Here is a 7,709-nt window from a genome sequence, read left to right as displayed (position 1 = left end):
AATGTCAACGCAAAAGTCAATCAATGCATTGATGCTGAGCAGATGAGTGGGGTCGGGGGGCGTGGCAGGGTCGAAGTGGGCCGGACTCCATCCCCAGGGGGTGGTGGGCGTGGCAGACAAAAGCAGGGGAGTGTACAGTGAAAAAAATTGCAGCTGTCATTTAACTTAACTTTCTTAACTTTTAAAAAAATTAATTTAAAATATCTTTTTTATTAAGAGGTAAGAAAATTGTGTAAAAATAAAATCATTTAAAAACAAATTGTTAAATAATGTTGAGTTTTAAAAGCCTAAACAATTTGTGTCTCAATAAATGTAAACAAATCGAATACAAATTCATAATATTTTAAATATTTTCTTTCAGTGCAATGAGCATGTTTGGTTGTACTAGAGTACGCACTTTTCAATGGACCAAACACAGACGCAAGTCAGACAGAGCGCATTCAAAATCAATTCAATTGAAAAACATTTTCCCTCCTATTTTCTTTTTTTGTTTCCCTTCCCTACCTCTCTTTTTTGGAGGGTTGACTTTTCACTCCATGTTTTCCTTTTTTGTAAGTTTTTTTTGGATAGTCTGCGATGTCATCGCCGCTTTTTTGTGTGCTGAAAAATCACTTTGAGAGCTTACAAAGTTCAACCAAAATTGTGTAGACTTTCGTTTTCGGGTGGAAATGAATGATTTCCGCGATGCATTCAAAACGTTAATGAGACGTAATGCGATGGCCGTGACGCGGATGAATCCCATTTCTCAGTGGGCCACTCATGGATCGTGTTCTCTATGCTATGCTGTCTCATCAAGTTGGACAATTAATTGCCAGCGACGCCCCCGTCGACAATCGTCGTCGTTTGTCAAAAACTTTGTTGCATACTTAGTGGCAGCCAGATATAGTATATAGTATATACAGGGGGCCAGAGATTGCCACATCATCATGCAAATGCCTCGACAGTTTTCAGATACTTATAGCTCATTAAGCATAGAGCCCTGGCAACGGGCCCGGGGAATCTGCCCAGTCATGCCACGCCCACATAATGACTAAGCCCCCACGGACCGACCGACTGACTGACAAATTTTCACAGCTCAACGCTTATTAAACTCGCCTGAAAAGTTCAATTAGCTCGGGGGATATTATGGCTTAGGGGGAGTAAAGGCAGCATAGATTCAAAGTCACCATGCTAAAATAATATTTTAAATACTTAATTATAAGAAAGATTAAAAAGAAACAATCACCAATTACTTAAATGACAATCTTTATTGTAGTCAACAAATATAAATGATCAAAAGTAAGCTTAATGTATCCTTTTAAACAATTTAAGTTCAAAGAAACTATTTTCGAGGAGTTCAATTAATTACCACCATGCTAACAAAGAGACCCAAACCAAAATGTTTTGTTAGAATTTGGAAAATCTTTTTCGGACAGGCGGCAGGACATTTGTCACACGCTCGCTTTCACCAGCTCCATCATCATCTTGATTTGGATGGCCATTCATTCGTCCATTCGCTACCCTTATCCCGATCCTTATGTTGATGCTGGTGCCTCGAGCTGAGCTTTGCAATATTAATTGCGCAGCTTCGGAGGTCCGACGAAGACGGATGCATGGGTCGACTGGGGGTCAGGTCAAGTCAAGACCAGCACAAAGGACACGCCGACTGACCCGTGTCCTTTCCCCTGCGTCTGACTTTTGATGAATGGCCAAGAATTCGGCATGACATGAATGAGCATTTTAAATAAATTAGTTGTATTCGAGACGCATTTCTTCTGGCCTGATTGAGTCCTTTGATTAGCTGGCTATAAATCAAAGGAAGATCCCCAGAAATGTGGCGCATTAATCTAACAAATATGCCATTGTGGAAACTAAAGATGTACTTAAAGCTAAAAATAGCTTAGAAAATTAATTAGGTTTAATTTATAGAATCTAAAAGGTAAAGCAAACCACACGAATGCCTTTAAAATACGCTTAACCTTTATCCCGCTTAAGATTGATGCCTGGGGATAATTAATTAAGACAATAACCCGGCATAAAAATTGTTATAAGTTAATTAAGCCAAATGAAAAGCTCTTAAGCATCGAGTTCTAGACGCCGCCGCTCAAGGTGAAGACGGAGCATAAAAGTGCCGGGAGATAAATTTGATATAAGCAGTGTACGCAGACGTGGGACCAAGAGGAAGACAAATGTCTGGCAATTTGGCTAAATGGCAAACTTGGCCAAGTAAAACATGCACGGGAGCATAATCAAGACAATAATTATTATTGTCATGTGTGTATTTTTGGTGCCCAACACAGACGACCCAGGACGAGGGAACTTCCCCCCGAAACTTTGGTTTGCCGTCTGTCTGGCTCTCATCTTTCCAGATCTCCAGATCCCTCTGTTTTTCCTCCGCCTGGCTGACTGACAACGTGTGTTAATTATGGCCATCTGTGCGAGGAGCCTCGAGTTTGAGTTGAGTTTGAGTTTCGTTTCGTTGCGGTTCGTTCTGGTCCTGGGCCCAAATCGCATTAGGGAAATTACCCTGAATGGCGAATACCTGGGCAGACATAAATAGTTCTGTTGTTTTGGCCATTGTCTGTCTGGGAGCTGCTTAAAGGCTTTCCAGCTTATTTCCGCAACGCATTGAACCATCTCTAGTTTTTGCCTAATTAAGCGATGAAATTGGCATGCTCTTGTTAAAGGAATCAATGGAATCTGCTCCACTAGTTAGTTATGGGTAAATACACAGAAAAAGCAATAAATACACTTGGAAAATTAAAACAGCTCTTCCAAATCCCCTCTGGATTTATTTAACAAATCATTTTCTAAGGAAAATATACAAAAAAATAATATAGTAAATGTCCAAGATGGTAATATAGTATATTTGATAATTTAAGATAGGTTTAAAATGTTATATTTTCTGTGTACCCATCTCAATAACCAATCTTTAACCGCTTAAGCGAGCTCGAAAAGCTGAACGGTATAGATACTTGGTGAAAAGCCAGCTGAGGAGCTATAATTAAATTGATGTACGCACGGTCACGCCTGCGGCATAATTGACTTGTCTTGACCTCAAAGTCCTGACCAAGCATCCGCAAAACCGGGCCCAAACACTTTGCCCAACTTGGGGGGACACAAATTCATTTTGAGCCCCCCACTAATTGCTATTGACAGTTATGGTTAGGCTACAAACAACAGGATGATTAAAAATTTAATGAGTCTGAGTGGCGGAATGCCCGGAAAGGGTTAGGAAATTTCCCGGGGCCAACCACAATCCATCAGTTTGTACTTCGACTCACTTTCTGGAAAAATCAAAGATTTTCGTCTGACCAAAATATGAAAAAAAAACTGCCAGCAGGCATTTTCACTCGACCCTTGACGTAGATTTGTTTGACTTCCCCAACCTCTGGGCAACTATGGAAATTTGTTGTTTAACTTGTTGCTAAATACACAGATATAATTTGATTACAAAGTTCTACGAAGGGAATTTAAACGTATTTCAAGAAATTGAAAATATTTCAAGGTGTTGGCTAAGTGCAGCCGCAGGCTATCAAAAATCGAAAGCTGACAGCTGCTCGAGTGCTCTTCGCTGCTTGGTGAAAAGTGAAATGATATTTGGTGGGCCTAAGGTTCAAGGAGAAGAAGTCTTGAAATGAGCAGGATATTAAAGAGAAGCCAAAATATTTTACCACTGGCAGGCTGACATATTTCATATTTTGTGTGCTTAACGCAGCCTGAAATAAGATGTGAGAAATACTCTAAAATAGAATAAGACAAACTGGTATGTGGTTGGAATTATAAGTATTAAAAAAAATATACTTTTAATTTTGATTTAAAATATTAATAATTTATTAAAGAAAAAATGGGATATCATATTTTCGTGTAAATATGATTATTCTAGCTTTTCATAGAAAGAAAACAAGGAAAGCGGACCCGGGTGTGCGATTTTCCTATTAGGGCTCTCTCCAAAAACACCCGTCGTTCTGTTGTATCCATTGCTGATGTTTGTAATTCGAGCTTAGTGTAATGGAATTTTTAAGCGAATGTCAAAGAAATGCACAAAGTACAATGAGACAACAAGCTGCTCAAATATGCAAAGACTTTTACCCTGAACACATGCAGACTTACAGGACACCTTACAGCTTATTACGTTCACGCAGCCAAGGAAATCCCTCCACCACCCACACCACCCTTCAAGGACACCCCGCTGAACTTGCAACATGGGGAGCTGGAAAAAAATGGAACTTATTTTCGTAGACAAGAGCGAATCTTGTGTTTATGTGCGCTTATATGCACATCATCTATCATCTATCATCAGGTGGTGTGGGCTCCACTTTTGCTTTTCCTTTCCTTTTCCTCTGCCCATTTCCTTCCTTTCCCCGAGCTGCATCAATTTTCCCGTTGCCATTATTATGATTGTTATTAACTTAAATAGAAAATACTTGACTGTTTCATATGTCTCACCCACTCGGCTGGCCCGCTGAGAGGAGAGGAGCTGAGGATTCCGAGGTTGGGGTCTCGCTGCGTCAAGTAGATTTATGTTGCTGCTGCTGTTTTGTCGTGTGGTGATGAGTTCCCTTTTGATTTATTTGGCGAGGAAAACTGGTACACAGGAAGTTAAGTTAACCCACCCACAAAAGAATAGAACATCTGCTGGGATGATATTTAAATCACCTATGGAGCAGCTCTCCGAATAAAGTTGGAGTTTCTTAAAGGTTTTAGTGCTACATTTGTGTGGTTTAGAACACTTATATTTTGAGAAAGATCTTCAACTAAGGGATTCCTGATTTTAAGTTTTAACATTTACCGGTAGGATTTTTAAATTAACTAAAAGTATGTTCTGAATAAAATATTTTAAAGTTTTTCATTGCATACTTTTTGGCATTTTTGTAAATAAATTTAAAATTTTAAATCAATTTCAAAATATTGTTATTTTTAATTTGTAATGTTATATTGTAAGATTTCATTCACTCTATAAGTTTTATAAGTCCTCAACTTGATCTTCCAAATTTGCTTAGCTTAAAACCCAAAACCCCCTAACTTTCTTAACTGATTAAATACCTCTCAACTGTTTGTGCCCTCCGCCAGCCAAGACCGCAGAATTCAATTAAAGCGTTTTGCGTTTCACCTCAGGAATTAGGCAAACTAATTGGCCGCAGTCTCTGGGAGCGAAAGAAAAGCAGCCTTTTCCAGTCTTTTGCCAACAAAGAGTGCGTCTGAAGGCGCTGAAAACTTTTAATAAATCCGCAAATTACTTTATAAGCAACTCGTTTTCGGGCTGCTTATTTTGTTTGCGCTCGGTGGGATGACAATGAGCGCGATAAGAACTTGGCATAAACAAGTCCAAAGCCCAGAGACCAGAGCCCAGAGCCGCATAAAGTGCAGAGGGCTGGCAGGAAGGCTGAAATTAAGGCAGATGGCCGGAGGATGAAAGGAAAATGCGTCCAGTCAGGATATACTATATAGCATAAACCCACCCATTCACACAACACGTTGACTGCCGCGTTGGCAATTTTTATTTAGCTTTTGTGAGTTAATTTGTGCACTATTGTCCTGCAGGACCCGCCGACCGAAACGTTTGCCTTTTGCACTTTGCTCCACGGCTTCCTTTATATTATTCTGGTTCCTCCTTTTTTAATGTAATTCAATTTCAATGAAATTTAATCGTCCGTACATGACACTGACCATGCAGCCTCCACATACCACCCACCCAGCCTTTTAACATTATTTGCGTCATTTTGTGGTGGTTAATTTCAGTGCAACGCTTTTACTATTCAATTATGTTGCCGCTTGTCGCCTCATTCGCAGCCTTTTTTATGCACTCCTGTTTGTGATGAGAGCAGTTCCTTTCGCCGGCGAAGCAGCCTGCCCCATTGTCCTGCTAATGCCGGCCCGTCCTGGTTGTCAGCCCGCGTGTCCTGCGAGTCCTTGTTGTGCTCCTTTCATTGTTATGAAAAATTAAATGGGCATAAATCATGCTAATGGCGCATTCAAAATTTATTACGCTTTAAAGCCCCGCCAAACACACAATCCTCCATCAATTTATTTATGTATTTGCAATTATTTCTGCATGGGGTGGAATTGGTTCCGAGTTTTACTAGTGAATTGCTTTTTTTTGGACTGAGCTCGGTGTGGGCTAGTACGGTTGATCTCATCTCGGTTTCAATTAGATGATTGTTAGAATGTGAGGTTATTTTTATGGGGTGAAACATTAGAAAAGCTGATGATGTCAGCAGGGCTGCAGGATAGGGGAAAGAATTGTTTTAAGTGAAATCTTTATATAAGCTATATGCGTGATTTCAACTATTGGGTATATTATTTTCTTTTTGGCTTACAAAATGTATATTTTTTGGTATTTAATTCACAATAGAAATTCTGATTTTTCTTTGTGAAATACATACTCCTCCGAAAACATTAGCATTTCCACGTTGAGTCCTTGACAACAAGTTCCAGTGATTAACCCACCGGCAGCCTAATACATTCGCCCACTTAACCGCCATAACTAACTCGGCAATCTAAAATTTCATTCGCCACGCAGCTGGCAACAATGTGCCCCGCTTAATCCGCCCCATAAAAGGAGGCGGAGGTTGTGGGTGTTTTTTTGGGGGGGGGGCCAAGGGCGAACTATACCGACCACCCACATAATGCAAATTGCTATTATAATTTGCACAGCAGCGGCGTCATTCATCAGCCTTAAAGGGGGTGTGGGTGTGGAAGTCAGACAAATTTCCCAGGGATTATCTGGGAAGGATGCGCTGGCTGCATTTTGTTGGTGCCACGCCGCTGTTGCAACATTCTCGTGCAGCTCAACGCGTTGGCGCTTCATTCCATTTATTATAACAAGTTTTTTAGACTGTTTTTCCGGCGTTCAGGGGGTTATTTTCATTGCCAAAAATATATATATTTCAAGTGGGTTCAACTGCACATCACATTTTATTTGGTTTTAGGATTTTTCGCCCCGAAAATCCACGAGTTTGTTGCAAACTGTTTCAGTTACCCAGACACATTGACGCTCCGCAGATACAGATACATTTTAGCCATTGCAGTTGCAGATATAGATACTCCGCTTGACCCCCCGCAGAGCAGTTTTCATTTGGTTTTTAGCCCTGCATCGCATCAGCGAAAGTTTTGGGTTCCAATGGGGATATTGGGTTTTAAAATAGAAGTAAAATAATTTTAAAAATTTGTGTTGTAGTTATGAAAAAAAAATATATGGTATTGTATTGACTTAAACTCCTTAATATATATACATACAGGCAAAATTTATTAAGTAAATTTTAATTTATTGTGTTAACTACCTTATTTTTATAAATGTAAGGCTGACCTGAATTACTACACAAAATCAACATAGGCTATTTTTATATTCGAGCAAACACTCTGAGTTGGTTTTCCTTTGCGTTTCGTGGCTTTCTTTTGTTTTTTCTGCCGTTTTTCCCTTGGCTGCCATTTCCCCCCTTTCCGGCTTTCATTGGTCCACCTAGTGTGTTGTTTACATGTTCATTCGCGGGATTTTTCACTTGAAATTGGAAAGTCGACGTCGGCACAAAGAGTTAAGTCCTTGCATGTGCAGAAAAGGAATCCCGAGGGAAATGGAATCGCTTATTGTTCTGACCCACACATTGTAGCCTGAAATGAAGCTTTTTCTGGCCCCGAATCTCTCCTTTGCGGTTGTCTTTGCATTAAGCTTGTTATGGCTTTAATTTAGAGGCATCCTTGGCGAAAATCGCATCAACGCAGCTGGAGAT

Source organism: Drosophila biarmipes, chromosome 2L, assembly GCF_025231255.1.
Source record: "Drosophila biarmipes strain raj3 chromosome 2L, RU_DBia_V1.1, whole genome shotgun sequence".
NCBI classification, from domain to species: Eukaryota; Metazoa; Arthropoda; class Insecta; order Diptera; family Drosophilidae; genus Drosophila; species Drosophila biarmipes.
This window is presented reverse-complemented; position numbering follows the sequence as displayed.